The sequence below is a fragment of the Ranitomeya variabilis genome, chromosome 4, assembly GCF_051348905.1.
Source record: "Ranitomeya variabilis isolate aRanVar5 chromosome 4, aRanVar5.hap1, whole genome shotgun sequence".
In the NCBI taxonomy this organism is placed as follows: Eukaryota; Metazoa; Chordata; class Amphibia; order Anura; family Dendrobatidae; genus Ranitomeya; species Ranitomeya variabilis.
In genome coordinates, this window is record NC_135235.1 from 550,849,482 (window position 1) to 550,865,388 (window position 15,907).

Here is a 15,907-nt window from a genome sequence, read left to right on the forward strand (position 1 = left end):
GTTGAGGTTGATGCTTCCGAGATTGGAGCGGGGGCGGTTTTGTCACAGAGAAGTTCCCATGGCTCGATGATGAAGCCATGTGCGTTCTTTTCTAGAAAATTCTCGCCCGCCGAGCGCAATTATGATGTGGGTAATCGGGAGCTTTTGGCCATGAAGTGGGCATTTGAGGAGTGGCGTCATTGGCTTGAGGGTGCTAGACATCGTGTGGTGGTCTTGACTGATCACAAAAATCTGATTTACCTTGAGTCTGCCAGGCGTCTGAATCCTAGACAGGCCCGTTGGTCGTTGTTTTTTTCTCGTTTCAATTTTGTGGTTTCATACCTGCCAGGTTCAAAGAATGTGAAGGCAGATGCTCTTTCCAGGAGTTTTGTGCCTGACTCTCCTGGAGATTCTGGGCCTACTGGTATCCTTAGGGATGGGGTAATATTGTCCGCCGTCTCCCCAGACTTGCGACGTGCATTGCAGGAGTTTCAGGCGGATAAACCTGATCGTTGTCCACCAGAAAGACTGTTTGTTCCGGATGATTGGACCAGTAGAGTCATCTCCGAGGTCCATTCTTCTGTGTTGGCTGGTCATCCTGGAATATTTGGTACTAGAGACTTGGTGGCCAGGTCTTTTTGGTGGCCTTCCTTGTCAAGGGATGTGCGCACCTTTGTGCAGTCTTGTGGTGTGTGCTCGGGCTAAGCCTTGCTGTTCTCGGGCCAGTGGGTTGTTGTTATCCTTGCCTATCCCGAAGAGGCCTTGGACGCACATTTCCATGGATTTTATTTCAGATCTCCCTGTCTCACAGAAAATGTCCGTTATCTGGGTTGTGTGTGACCGCTTTTCTAAGATGGTTCATTTGGTACCCTTGCCTAAGTTGCCTTCCTCCTCTGAGTTGGTCCCTTTGTTTTTTCAGAACGTGGTTCGTTTGCATGGGATTCCGGAGAGTATCGTTTCTGACAGGGGATCCCAGTTTGTGTCTAGATTTTGGCGGACGTTTTGTGCTAAGATGGGCATTAATTTGTCTTTCTCGTCTGCATTCCATCCTCAGACGAATGGCCAGACGGAACGAACTAATCAGACCTTGGAAACTTATTTAAGGTGTTTTGTTTCTGCTGATCAAGATGACTGGGTTGCCTTTTTGCCACTGGCCGAATTTGCCCTTAATAATCGGGCTAGTTCTGCTACTTTGGTTTCTCCTTTCTTTTGTAATTCGGGGTTTCATCCTCGTTTTTCCTCTGGTCAGGTGGAGCCTTCGGATTGTCCTGGAGTGGACGTGGTGGTGGACAGGCTACATCAGATTTGGAATCAGGTGGTGGACAATTTGAAGTTGTCTCAGGAGAAGGCTCAGCAGTTTGCTAATCGCCGTCGCCGCGTGGGTCCCCGACTTCGTGTTGGGGACTTGGTGTGGTTGTCTTCTCGTTTTGTCCCTATGAAGGTCTCTTCTCCCAAGTTCAAGCCTCGGTTCATCGGTCCTTATAAGATCTTGGAGATTCTTAACCCTGTATCTTTTCGTTTGGATCTCCCAGCATCGTTTGCTATTCATAATGTGTTCCATCGGTCGTTATTGCGGAGGTATGAGGTGCCCGTTGTTCCTTCGGTTGAGCCTCCTGCTCCGGTGCTGGTGGAGGGAGAATTGGAGTATGTTGTTGAGAAGATCTTGGATTCTCGTGTTTCCAGACGTAAACTCCAGTATTTGGTTAAGTGGAAGGGTTACGGTCAGGAGGATAATTCCTGGGTGGTCGCCTCTGATGTTCATGCGACTGATTTGGTCCGCGCCTTCCATAGAGCTCATCCTGATCGCCCTGGGGGTTCTCGTGAGGGTTCGGTGACCCCTCCTCAAGGGGGGGGTACTGTTGTGGATTCTGTTTTTGGGCTCCCTCTGGTGGTTACAACTGGTACTGGGTGACTTTGGTGGGTTGCGGTCTCTGGTTTCCACCTGTCCATCAGAGGCTGGGTGTTTCCTATTTAACCTGGCTTTCCTGTCATTCCCTTGCCGGCTATCAATGTATCAGTGTGTCTCTGTTACCTTTGCTACCGGCTCCTAAAGCCTTCAAGACAAGCTAAGTCTGGATTTCCCTGTTTCATGTTTGCTTTCATGTTTTTAGTCCAGCTTGCAGATATGTAATTCTCTGCTGCTGGTTGCTCTAGTGGTCTGAAATTACCACTCATGTACCATGAGTTGGCACATGAGTTCAAGTAATTTCAGGATGGTATTTTGAAGGGTTTTTAAGCTGACCGCGCAGTTCACCTTTTGTATCCTCTGCTATCTAGCTTAAGCGGGCCTCATTTTGCTGAATCTGTTTTCATAACTACATTTGTGCCTTCCTCTCATTTCACCGTCATTATATGTGGGGGGCTGCTATTTCTGTGGGAATATTTCTCTGGAGGCAAGATAGGTCAGTGATTCTTCTGATAGGGGAAGCTAGATCTCCGGCTGGCGCGAGACGTCTAGGGGCCCCCCAGGAACGTTCCCCGGCTACTGTTAGTTGAGTGTTGAGGTTCAGGATCGCGGTCAGCTCAGGTTCCATCACCCTAGAGCTCGTCCTGTTTTTGCCCGTGTTATGTTGACAAATTCCCTGCCATTGGGATCATGACACAAGGCATCATGAAATCTGAAGATTACCAAAGGACTTTGGGTCGCAATGTAGTGCCCAGAGCCAGCCAGAAAGCTGGGTTTGTGTCCTAGGTCATGGGTCTTCCAGCAGGGCAATGACCCTAAAGATACTTCAAGAAGCACCTAGAAATGGGTGGAAACAAAGCGTTGGAGCATTCTGAAGTGGCCAGCAATGGGTCCACATTTAAATTGCATTGAACACCTGTGATCTTAAAATTGCTATTGGGAGAAGGCACCCTTCAAATTCAAGAGACCTAGAACAGTTTCAAATAAAAAGTGGTCCAAAATTTCAGTTAAGAGGTGTAAGAAGCTTGTTGATGGTTATAGGAAGCAATTGATTGCAGTTATTTATTCCAAAAGGTGTGCAACCAATATATAAGCGGAGAGTGTCAACAATTTTGTCCTACCTATTTTGGGGGTTTTGTGTGAAATTATGTCCAATTTGCCTTTTTTTCTAATTTTTTGTTGTTCTAAAACACACAAAGAAAATAAACATGTGTATAACAACATGTGTAATTGCAATAATTTTCTGGGAGAAAGACTTCAATTTATAGGACAATTTTAAGGGTGTCAACACTTTCAGCCATGACTGTGTGTATATATACAGTGGGGAAAATTAGTATTTGATACACTACCAATTTTACAAGTTTTCACATCTACAAAGAAAGGAGAGGACTATAATTTTTATGGTAGGTACACTTCAACTGGGAGAGACAGAATCTTAAAAAATCTAGAAAATCACATTGTATGATTTTTATATAATTAACTTGCATTTTATTGCATGAAATAAGAAATAAGTATTTGATACAGTAGAAAAACAGAACTTAATATTTGGTATAGAAACTTTTGTTTGCAATTACATAGGTCAGACATTTCCTGTTCGCTGGGCAACATTGAGTTTCAGCTCTGTCCAAAGATATTATATTGGAATCAGGTCTGGAGACTGGCTACGGCACTTCAGCACCTTGAAATGCTTCTTACTGAGTCACTCCTTAGTTGTTCAGGCTGTGTGTTTCAGGTCATTGCCATGCTGGAAGACCCAACCATGACCCATCTTCAATGTTCTTACTGAGGGAGAGAGGTTGTTGGCCAAAATCTTGCGATACATGACCCCATCCATACATCCCGCCAACTCGGTGCAACCGTCCTGTCCCCTTTGCAGAAAACCACCCCAAAAGTATGATGTTTCCCCCACCATTTTTCATGGTTGGGACCATGTTCTTGGGGTTGTACTCACCTTTCTACTTCTTCCACCAAACACGGCGAGTGAATACCAGAAAGTTCTATTTTAGTCTCATGTGACCACATGACCTCTCATGCCTGCTCTGGATCATTCAGATGGTCATTGGCGAACTTCAAACAGGCCTGGACATGTGCTGGCATAAACACGTGGACCTTGTGTGCTCTGCAGGATTTTAATCCACAATGGCGTAGTGTGTTAGTAATGGTAATATTTGAGACTGTGGTCATTGACCAGGTCCTCCCATGTAGTTCTGGGCTGATTCCTGATTGTTCTCAGAATCATCCTTACCCCACGAGGCGAGATCTTACATTGGAGCCTCCAACCGAGTAAGGCCGGGTTCAAACTTGCGTATGTGTGCGCAGCGCATACCTGCGTACCGATCCGAAAGCGTCTTGTGTACATATATTTAACATTGTGTACGCAGGGACATGCATTAGCATGCGGATGCATACACATGCATCATTTTGCGGTGTGTGGCGAACGCAAGATGTTGCATTTTTTGAGGCATCAAATTAGCACAAATAACGCATTACTGTCTATGGGAACGCATTGGTACGCAAGGATGTGCGTATGCATGTGTTCGATGCGCTTGCGTATTTCGGACTGCGCATGTCCAGGACATGCCCATTCAGACACGCCCTCCTGGAAATATCGTACGCATGCACACAATCAATACAAACGCAGGCAAAAACGCATGCAAACGCAGCTTTTTTTGGCATCATGCGTAAACTGATGCGGATAAAAAATGCAGCGTAACCATGCGTTTTGGCATGCGTTTGCGCATGCAGATGATACGCTGCGACAGAGACGCTAATGTAAACTTAGCCTAAGATTGACAGTCTTCTTGTGTTTTTTCAATTTTCTAATAATTGTGCCAACAGTTGTTTCATTTTCACCAAACTGCTGGTCTATTGTCATGTAGCCCATTCCAGACTGGAGCAGGTCTATAATTTGTCCCTGGGGTCCTTAGACAGCTCTTTGGTCTTGGCCATAGTAGAGAGGTTGGTGTGATTGATTGTGTGGATAGGTGTCTTTTATACACATACCGAGTTCAAACAGGTGCAATTAATACAGGTGATGAGTGCAGAGTAGAAGAGCTTCTTAAAGAAAAACTAACAGGTCTGTGAAAGCCAGAATTCTTGCTGGTTGAAAGGTGATCAAATACTTATTTCCTGCAATAAAATGCAATTTAATTATTTAAAATCATACAATGTGATGTATCATTGAAGTTGGTAGCTTCGGTAATGTAAGCTCAGAAAGTTGGTAGCTTCGTTGATGCTCCAGCTCGTACATGGCATTCGAGTTTTACAAGCAGTCAAAAGAGATGGTGGGAATGAGTGCTCACATATCCCCACCCTGGTGGAGTGATTTGGCAGATAAAATTGAGACCAAGTGTCTCATTCGGTGCCTGGGTCTGGAGAGGTGTGGATCACCTGTGTGTTGGCCTGTGCTAAGGCCTTAAGAACTGGACACTATCCTGAGTGGGTGAACCCGCAATATTGTATGGACCTTTTAATTTGTGTTTTCATTCTGTGCCGGAAAAGGCTGTTCCTTTGTTTGGTTTCCAGAGCGGTTTATGCAGTCTTAATAGACCTGCCTGGACATTTTAACAAAACTGCTTCCTGTGCCTACTTCAACCACAGCTGAGTGAGTCCGAACCTCTACAATATATACATATACACACACAGTCGTGGCCAAAAGTGTTGGTCATATATATGCAGTATATATATGGCCATGCCGTGCCCATCCAGTCGTTGGAAAGAAAATAGAAGTCAACCCCTTTATTTCTTTGCACAAGAACTATTATTTATGATGGAGGGTAACAATAGGCTGTATATTGTACAGTAAATATCATAACCACTGAAAACACTAAATTCTCTTTATATTACCAGTAAATACTCATAATGCATTGACTACTACTACTACTTACTCTTCTGGAAAGTTCTTTTTATTCACGATAAAGTTACAGGAATTTAGATGTTTTCAGATACCTGAAAATAAACATACAGGTTACACAGGAAAACCACGTTCATCTCTTGGACCCTCTATCCTTCAATCACAATTGTTTGTTGCCTTGAAGAGCTGGGGTCCCGGATTCAAAGCCAACAAAGTACAACATCTACATTGAGCTGTAGGGTCTACCTGCTATAACATGGGTTTTCTCTGGGAACCCTGGTTTCTTTGCCTATTCATAGGTTGTGTGACTTCTGATAACGGCAAGTGTGTATATATAGGTTCTGAATAGGCTGGGTTAACAAGAAATGATGTAAGTGCTGAGAATCTTTGGACAGCTTTTTAGGATACGATGGCGCCAATTCATATTGACCCATGGTTCATTGAAAGGGGTTTTGCTTAGTAGGACTTGGCTGAAGACTTCGATTACTGAATGGTTTCTGTAATTCCTGTACAAACAAGGTCCCTGAGGAGAGATGTCTATGCAAACATATAATATCAATATGGTTTCAAAGATCATAGCTTGGGGGTTTGAATTTTTAAAATGAAGCATACAGTATTTTTCATTCTTAACAAAAAATAGTGCCACACCTATCCATTATATTGCAGTTCTGCTCCACTTAACTGAATAGGGCTGAACTTTTGGACAGGTGTGGCAGAAAGGTGGTATGTTTTTCTAATTGTTGACATCTTTTTTTAAAGGGCTACTCCTACCTCATATTTCGCTCTATGCATTAGGCTGAATTATTCAGTTCAGACTGGCCGTGGGTCCCCTGACCTAAACGCAACAGTCTCATAAGCATTTATAAGGCTGTGGAGTTTGCCGGTTTCCCGGGGATGTATACTTTATATATACTCCCAGCCAGGGTCTGTCTAGAGGGCGTTACCTTGCTGCATACACATGTATTGAGTGAGGCCGTGCCCAATCTAGTGACCGACTAGAAGGCATGGCTTCGCTCCATACAAGTGTATGGAAGCGAGGCTGCGCCCACTGGCCAGGATTCAATGGTCTGCAGGCACACAGACTGCAGACTTATCGATTTGGGCTGGACAACCCATTTAAAAAAAAGCCTTAAGCAAACCTCATCATTTTGAGTCTGTTGTAAGCATTTTTGCCTTAAAAAAAAGAGACGCTAATTGGAGGGTGGATGGAGGTCTTACTTCGACAGCGGAGACAGTCGTATATGTTACTGGGAAAGCAGGGGTGTCCAGAGGTGTTTCCGGGGGAGTGGGGATGGTCTGGAGGTGTTACCGGGAGAGCAACGGTGGCGAGAGGCATTACCAGGAAAGTGGGGGTGTCTGGAGGTGTTACCTGAGAGTGGGGGCGTCTGGAGCTGTTACCGGGAGAGCAGGGGCATCTGGAGGCATTACTGGGAGAGTTGGGGTGTCTGGAGGCATTACTGGGAGAGTGAGGGTACCTAGAGACATTACTTGGAGAGTGAGAATGTCCAGAGTTGTTACCGGAAGAGCAGAAAGGGGGTCTGGAGGCATTACCAGGAGAGCGCAGGCAGCTGCAGATGGTACCGGGAGAGCAGAGATGGATGGAGGCATTACCGAGAGAGCAGGGGCACCTAAAGGTGTTACTGGAAGAGCGAGGGCGGACAGAGACCTTACTGGGAGAATGACAGCATCCAAAGGTGTTACTGGGAGAGAGTGGACAGAGATGTTTTACTAGGAGAGCAAGGGTGGGTGGAGGTCTTACTAGGAGAGTGGAGACAGTCATAGATGTTACTGGGAAATCAGGGGTGTCTGGAGGCATTCCTGGGGCAGCAGGGATGGTCTGGAGGTGTTACCGGGAGAGCGATGTTGGCCAGAGGCATTACCAGAAAAGCTAGGGTGTCCGGAGGTGTTATCGGGAGAGTAGGGGCATCCAGAGGCATTACTGGGAGAGTGGGGAAGTCTGGAGGCATTACTGGGAGAGTGGGGGCGTCTGGAGGTGTTACTGGGAGAGTGGGGGCATCTGGAGGCGTTACTGGGAGAGTGAGGGTGCTTGGAGGTGTTACTAGGAGAGTGAGGGTGCCTGGAGACATTACTTGGAGAGTGAGAATGTCCAGTCGTTACCGGAAGAGCAGGGGGAAAATCTGGAGGCATTACCAGGAGAGTGGAGGTGGCTGCAGATGGTACCGGGAGAGCAGAGATGGACGGAGGCATTATGGGGAGAGCAGGGGCGCCCAAAGGTGTTACTGGGAGAGCGAGGGTGGACGGAGGTGTTACTGGGAAAGCAGGGTCTTCTGGGGGAACAACAGGGATTGTGGACGGACTCCTTACTGAGAGGGTGTAAAGGCCCCAGAAATGTTGTGAGTGACAGTGGTAGAGAAATCTGAAGTGCTTTCTCCATTGCAGCACAAATGTGAAGCTGACCCTTGTCTGCATCACACTCAGGGCAGGTGTTAGGGGCAGGCAGCTGCTTGGGGCCCCCGCTCCCCCAGCTAGCGGCAAGTCACGCAGCCGCTATGGAGCCCCTGTGAGGTAGGGGGGCCCACCTGCCGCCAGCGCCGACTCCCCCGCCGCATTGAACTATACCGGCGTCTGCCGGTACAGTTCAAAGCAATGATGGAGGAGAGAGCGTCACCTGACGCTCCCTCCCATCATTCCCTGCTCTGCCTCTGACACTGCAGGTACGCGTCAGGAGCAGGGAGCAGCGCGGGTATGAGGAGAGGTGAGGAGCTTGTGTTTTGTTGGTTTTTTTTACTGGACTGTGGGGCCATTCTCGGGAGGGGAGAGGAGGGGAGGGAAGGGGGGATGTGGGCTGTGCTGTATACTACTGTGTGGGCAGTTCTGTATAGTACTGTGTGGGCAGTGCTGTATACTACTGTGTGGGCAGTGCTGTATACTACTGTGTGGGCTGTGCTGTATACTACTGTTTGGGCTGTGCTGTATACTGTATGGGCAGTGCTGTATACTACTGTGTGGGCTGTGCTGTATACTACTGTGTGAGCAGTGCTGTATACTACTGTGTGGGCAGTGCTGTATACTACTGTGTGGGCTGTGCTCTATACTACTGTGTGGGCTGTGCTGTATACTACTGTGTGGGCAGTGCTGTATACTACTGTGTGGGCAGTGCTGTATACTACTGTGTGGGCTGTGCTCTATACTACTGTGTGGGCTGTGCTGTATACTACTGTGTGGGCAGTGCTGTATACTACTGTGTGGGCAGTGCTGTATACTACTGTATGGGCAGTGCTGTATACAACTGTGTGGGCTGTGCTGTATACTACTATGTGGGCTGTGCTATATACTATGGGGGTATATTATATTCTATGTGGGAGGCTGTGTTATATACTATGTGGCTGTGTTATATATTTGGGGGGTACATTATACATTATATTCTATGGAGGAGGCTGTGTTATATACTATGGGGGGCTGCATTATATTCTGTGGGGGGCTTTATTAGATTTTATGAGGGATGATTGCATCATACTCTTTGATGGGGCTACATTATATTTTATGGGGAGGTGGGCTGTATTATATCCTGTTCAGGGATACATTATATTCTATGGGGGGCTGTATTATATTTATATTCTATAACGGGTGATTGCATCATACTCTATGAGGGGGCTACATTATACTATATGGGGGGGGCTGCATTATATTCTATGGGGAGGTTACATTTATACTCTGTGGGGGGTTACATTATACTCTGTGGGGGGTTACATTATACTCTGTGGGGGGGCTGCATTATACTCTGTGTGGTGGCTGCATTATACTCTGTGGGGTGGTGGCATTATACTATATGTGGGCTGAATTATACTGTATCGAGGACTATGGGGAATACATTATACTATATGAAGAACTATGGGGTGCATAATACTATGGGAAGTGAATTGTACTACATGGATGACTATGGCGGTGCATTATACTATATGGAGCACTGTGAGGAGTGTATTATGCTATATGGAGGACTGAGGAGTATATTTTAATATATGGAGGACTATGAGGAGTGTATTATACTATATGGAGGACTATGAGGAGTGTATTATACTATATGGAGGACTATGGGGCACATTATATTATATGGAGGACTATGGGGTGTGCATTTTACAGTATGGAGGACTATGGGTCACATTACAATATATGGAGGAGTATGGGGTGTATTATACTAAACAAGCAAAATGCTGCGTATTCATTGGGTGATTGGATTGTTTATGCCGGAATAAAAATCATTGTTCTCAGCAGCACATCGCCGGTGTAAACTGTAGATGTGCTGCTGATAACATGATACTGTCTGGTGATCTGTTAGTGATCGTTCTGTCCCCATCATTCTTTCTCAGACGGTGGAAAGAGGCCGGGAAACAAGCGTCCAACGACTTCAGTATTGTCGATCAAACTCGTTTAGCGGCCTGAACTCCGCGCTTGTAAATACAACCGAAATGCTCCTGTGTGATGTGCAATATGTTAGCATTTGGGGCCCCATTTTAAACTTTGCCTAGGGCCCCACTTTGCCTAAAACCGGCCCTAATCACACTTACAGTTTAGCAATGGTGCTGATACACTTCAGGCCGCCTACAGGGAATGTGAGCGGAAACTGCACCGGTGAGCAACGTCACTTTGATTTTTTTCCATAATTTGATTTTAGAAATAAATTGAAAGCTACAGAATTTTGTTAAAAACAATAGGAATCAGTTTTATACGTGGATTACAGCCCCAAAATCTGACAGAAAATTGTTTTGTGTGAACATAAACGTTTTGGGGAAGGAGGTGAAAAGTTCTACCTAACGAAACATGCACAAATTAGAGGGAAATAAGGGCCACATGTGTCACACCTGAGGCGATGTTGCGAGTTTTACCCCGGCTCTTGTGTGCTGCAGTTCGGGGAGTCTGCGGCCTGACCCGCTTGTTGCCCAGCAACGGATGACAGAACGACTCACTGGATCGCGCCGCTTTATGATTTCTGCAGCTCACAGCGCCCCTGCTGGCAGGAATGGTGTACGGCAGTAGACTGCGTACTTCCTGATCACGTGGTATTATTCCGGCTGCTGCTGCTACGGAGAGAACCTTAGGTCGTGTGACGTCACCCGGCAGTGCACTATTCTGGGGGCCATACTGATATCACATAGTGCCCTCACGGAAATGATAGTGCCAGCCACTGCCCAACAAGCTGACAGCTAGAGTTACCTTATAAGTGCCAGCCATAGCCTGGCCTGTGCTGCCATACATTATATGGCTGCCATATGAACACATATACAGCACAGTGCCCCCTTGTGTTAGGAAGTATAAGTGAATATCAAAGACATAAGAAAAAAATGGCTCCCAATGTATGCCCAAAGGACACTTATTTTTGTAAATGTACGGACCGTTATAGGATACAGATACGTTCAGGATATCATCTAGGTTAATTCCCAGCATAAATGTAACAGAGGGCTTCTTTCACAGGCTTTTTTTGTGCATTTTTTTAGCATTTCTGTGAGCAGCGTATGATCCGCATAGATCCACATGCGTCATTTCGCGGTATGCATCAGTTTCTGGCAAACCCAACATGTTGCATTTTTTGAGGCGTCAAATATTGTGTAATCATGCGTATGATTGCGGATGAGTGTCAAAAAGCGCATTACTGTCTATGGAAATGCCTTGGTACGCAAGGAGATGCGTACGCATGCGTGCTTTAGACTGCGCATTTCCATGAAATGATGTCACCAACTTTACCATGCTCATAAAAAAACGCAAACGCATGCACACGCAACAATTTTTTTTGTGTCATGCGTAAGATGATGAGGTGTAAGCATGCGTTTTGGCATGCGTTTGCGCATGCAGATGATACGCTGCGCACAGAACCTAGCCTTAGTGACCGGGCCTATTTTTTAAAATCTGACACATCATTTTATGTAATATTAACTCTGGTGCGCTTCAACAAATCTCAGTGATTTTGAGATTGTTTTTTCGTGGCACATTATACTATGATAATGGTAAATTTAAGTTCATATGTTTTGCTCTTATTTATAAAAATATCAGAAATTTGACAACAAATTTTTAAACATTGCAATTTTCGAAATTTGAACGACTATCCCTTTAAGGCTGGAGTTACACACAACGTATAAAATATTGGACCGTTTTACACGGACAAGAATTGCAGAACTGTTCCCTGAACAGTGATCTGTGTGCAGTGCGAGGATGCGATTTTCTCGCATGTAAGCATCCTTGTGACATCCGTATGGCATCCGTATGGTGGGATTTTCTCGCTGGCTTGCAAAATGGACATATAATGGATCCATGGGCTCAAATATTCGTGAAAACATATATACAGTCTATATATACAGTACAGACCAAAAGTTTGGACACACCTTCTCATTGAAAGATTTTTCTGTATTTTCATGACTATGAAAATTGTACATTCACACTGAAGGCATCAAAACTATGAATTAACACATGTGGAATTATATACTTAACAAAAAAGTGTGAAACAACTGAAATTATGTGTTATATTCTAGGTTCTTCAAAGTAGCCACCTTTTGCTTTGATGACTGCTTTGCACACTCTTGGCATTCTCTTGATGAGCTGCAGGAGGTAGTCACCGGGAATGGTTTTCACTTCACAGGTGTGCCCTGTCAAGTTTAGTAAGTGGGATTTCTTGCCTTATAAATGGGGTTGGGACCATCAGTTGTGTTGTGCAGAAGTCTGGTGGATACACAGCTGATAGTCCTACTGAATAGACTGTTAGAATTTGTATTATGGCAAGAAAAAAGCAGCTAAGTAAAGAAAAACGAGTGGCATCATTGCACTGTAATCATACTGGTGTGGTTGTGCAAAGAGGCACAACACAGGGAAAAGTTTTTGCAAACAAAGAAGATACTTCCACTGGTGCGCAGCCCGTCGCAGAAGTTCCAGAGACGAGAGGTAGCTGAATGGAGAAAGGCAGACCACCGATTGGTGAGCAGAAGAAGCAAGGAGTTCACCAGCAAACGGGCAGAAGCTCAGGAGCCAGCAGCACAAAATACTCAGGCACCTTAGAACACATAACCCGGACTTAAATAATCGGGACAGACAGGAAGTTCCATGACAGGGCGAGATCCAAGACTCCATCTTGGATCAGGGCGAACAGGCACCAGGAAAGTCCAGAATCCTTACACAGATACTGACAGTTCAGCTGTCCAATCTGGAACAGAGGCGTGCTGAAGCAGTGAGTACTTTGATTGACAGCTCAGTCAACCAGTCTGATGCAGGGGTGCGCTGAGCTCTCATTGTGTTGATTGTGTTGATTGACAGCTCAGCCATCCAATCTGAGAGGCGCTGGCTGTCTCCAAGTGTTCATTGTCCCAGGTGATCCCCAGGCTACTTAACTGGGCTGTTACTCCCAGACCTCTGCCAGACTTACATTCAGCTAATGTGTGGTTTGTCTCCCTGTGTCTTGTGATCTTTCATTGCCTGATCTTGGACCTCGCTATGACCATCCGTCTGTTTAACCCCTACTGCTCTGATCCACTATCCTCCTAGTATTCTGACCTTAGAACATTGCCTGACCACACCTTTGTCTCTTCATTCTGGTTATGATGTACCTTCCTGGCTTTCGACCTCTGACTTCTTGGCTATGCCGTCTCGCAGCTTGGCCATGAGAAGTGACTTGGCGTCAAATGCAGCAAGGATAAAAGCAACACCGCCGACTAAGCCGCTGGCATTTTACTGAAGTGGCTTTGCCTGGAAAAACTCAGAAACTCTACCAGTGTCACCTTTGTGCACATAGCTTGATGTGGTACCAGTATATAAGAAGAATAAAAAGGTGGGTCCATATAACTACTGTCCGGTAAATTTGTGGTGTACAAAATGTTTGCAGGCATAATAAATTATAAAACAATGACTATAATGCCTGATGCACATAAATATATATACCCTCTGATTTTCATGCATCTTCTATCTCATACCCTATTGTGTAGTTATTAATGTCCACCCATGGTACTTATGAAGTGCCAATGGCTCTATTATATATATGTAACTGTAGGCACTCTAGCCAGTCTCTCCAAAAGTATATTCTGCTTTGTGAGATTAGGGAAACCTTCACAAACTTATTTTTTGTTGTTGTGTTCTTATGTATTTTTTTGATTGTTACATACTGTGCTTGTCTAAAGATGGCCTTAAACTGATCATATTCATGTTTTCTACAGGCAGCTATCATTCCAACTCCTCCATAAACATGAGTGTTCAGCTTGGCCAAACGTTCATGTGTTTTCATTGAAGAGTGCAGAGAAAGTCCCTTCCAAACACCTATGGCATCATCTTATCCCAATAGCAAAAGGGCTTGGAATTTAAAATCAGACCAATCAGGCAATCCTTATATCCCCCAACACCATTTGTTTAACAAGAGTTGGACAATCCCACCAAAATTTGCCTATTGAAAAGCAATAGTGCATATAAATAATACAGGGTAATTAGTAAACACAGTTTTTGATTAAAAAAGCGTAAAATTCATCCCACCAGCATCAAGGTGTACCCAAATGAGATGGTCCTAACCTCCTAGCATTAAAACCTTACCATGTGTCAAAGTGACATCAATGTAAATAAGGGTCGAGCAGGCGGGATGACTTTTTTGAATTTTGCATGCATACCAACTTATACTCCAGTTCCAGTTCAGAGGGGAGAAGAAAGTACTTTCCTTTTCATCTCCTAAATCGTATTCACACACAGCACCCGTTTTCGGGGTCCCAGAGCCCTTCATTCAATTGGATAGGGGATAATAACTTGATTCTTTGGGGGCAATAACCCTTAGGGCTTGTGCAGATTATAGTTTTGCTCCGAGTGCGATCCAATTTCCATTGACTGACAGAATGGAGACGATGGAGCATTTTTTTTTCCATCTCCTCCACATCTGAGAGAAAGGGATCACATGAGGGCTCGGCCAATGTGACATGGCACCCTCATACCTTTCCAGCAAAATCTGAACTCCAATATGATGATTCTTCCCTTATGAGCTTTGATCTGTGCAAAAGTAGTTTTTGACTACGTATGAGGTATCTGTGTACTCAGTTTCTAAAATGGGGTAATTTGGGATGATTTATGCTGTTTTGTCCTGCCATGTGCCAAAACAGTAGTTTCCACCACATAAGGGGTATTGGTGTACTCAAAAGAAATTGCACAACAAATTGTACAGTCCATTTTCTCCTATTACCCTTGTGAGAATGAAAAAAATGGAGACAAACCAACATGTTTGCGGGAAAAATGTCATTTTTTATTTCATGGCTTAACATTATTAAATTCTGAGCAGCACTTGTGGGTTTAAGGTGCTCACCACACTAGATAAGTTCCTTGAGGGGTGTAGTTTTCAAAATGGAGTCATTGTCCATTTTCTCCTGTTACCCTTGTGAAAATGCTAAATTTGGGTTTAAAGCAACTTTTTGAAGGAAAAAGCAAAATTTTCATTTTTTCCTTCCCCATTACTTTAATTCCTGTGAACCACCTGAAGGGTTAATACATTTATTGAATGTGGTTTTGAGCACTTTGAGGGGTGCAGTTTTTAAAATGGCATCACTCTTGGGTATTATCTGTCAACATGTCGCGAAACAACATTCTCAGAATCACTGAGAAACATTGAAGGGCTCCAGAGTTATGACCACATAAAGTGACACTGGTCAGAATTGTAAAATGTGGCCTAGTCAGGAAGGTGAAAACAGGCTCGGGGGTAAAGGGGTTAAAAATATGATTAACCTCACAGAAAGCAGCAGCTGCTATCTCAGCTGTGATCCCGTGCTGTCCTGTTTCTATCCCCTCTTTTGCTTCCTCCCCTGCCCAGGAGCTCCGGTATGATCAGACCATGTTCCTGCACGGTCAGACACAGGCATTACACAGTACACAGCAGGGGCACAAGTATAAGATTATCTCAGCACAGGAACATTTTATTTAAACACATCCAATTGTGGAAGCTATTATTCCAAGATCTATTAATTCATATAATATGTACTTTGTTCATGGGACAACCTCCAATTTGCCCCATAGTTTTGCTTTCCTGTGCTTATTTAGTATTACTAACATGAGTATCATAAAAATTGGCATCCAAACTTAAAAAAAAAAAATCCAAACATACGATGAAAAAACAAATATTGTAAATGTTCCAGTATGACTTGTATAATATTTTTTCTATAAATTACACTGTGTATATATAAAATAGTCCATCAGTTATAAAAACGGGG

General features: G+C 44.5%; 1 protein-coding gene across 5 annotated transcripts in view; it reads right to left on the reverse strand.

The window, feature by feature from the left end:
- Positions 1 to 10,704, reverse strand: part of EFCAB3 (EF-hand calcium binding domain 3) — a 97,949-nt gene extending 87,245 nt beyond the window's left edge. For 3 of the 5 annotated variants that reach the window (XM_077252657.1, XM_077252655.1, XM_077252654.1), the window contains exons 1-2: positions 10,559 to 10,704; positions 5,773 to 5,833 (exon numbers count right to left, since the gene is read on the reverse strand). The gene's annotated coding sequence lies outside the window, so the exon portion shown is untranslated. The remainder of the gene's footprint in view (positions 1 to 5,772; positions 5,834 to 10,558) is intronic. The other 2 variants (XM_077252651.1, XM_077252653.1) reach the window with 2 other exon arrangements.
- Positions 10,705 to 15,907: the final 5,203 nt, after the last annotated feature.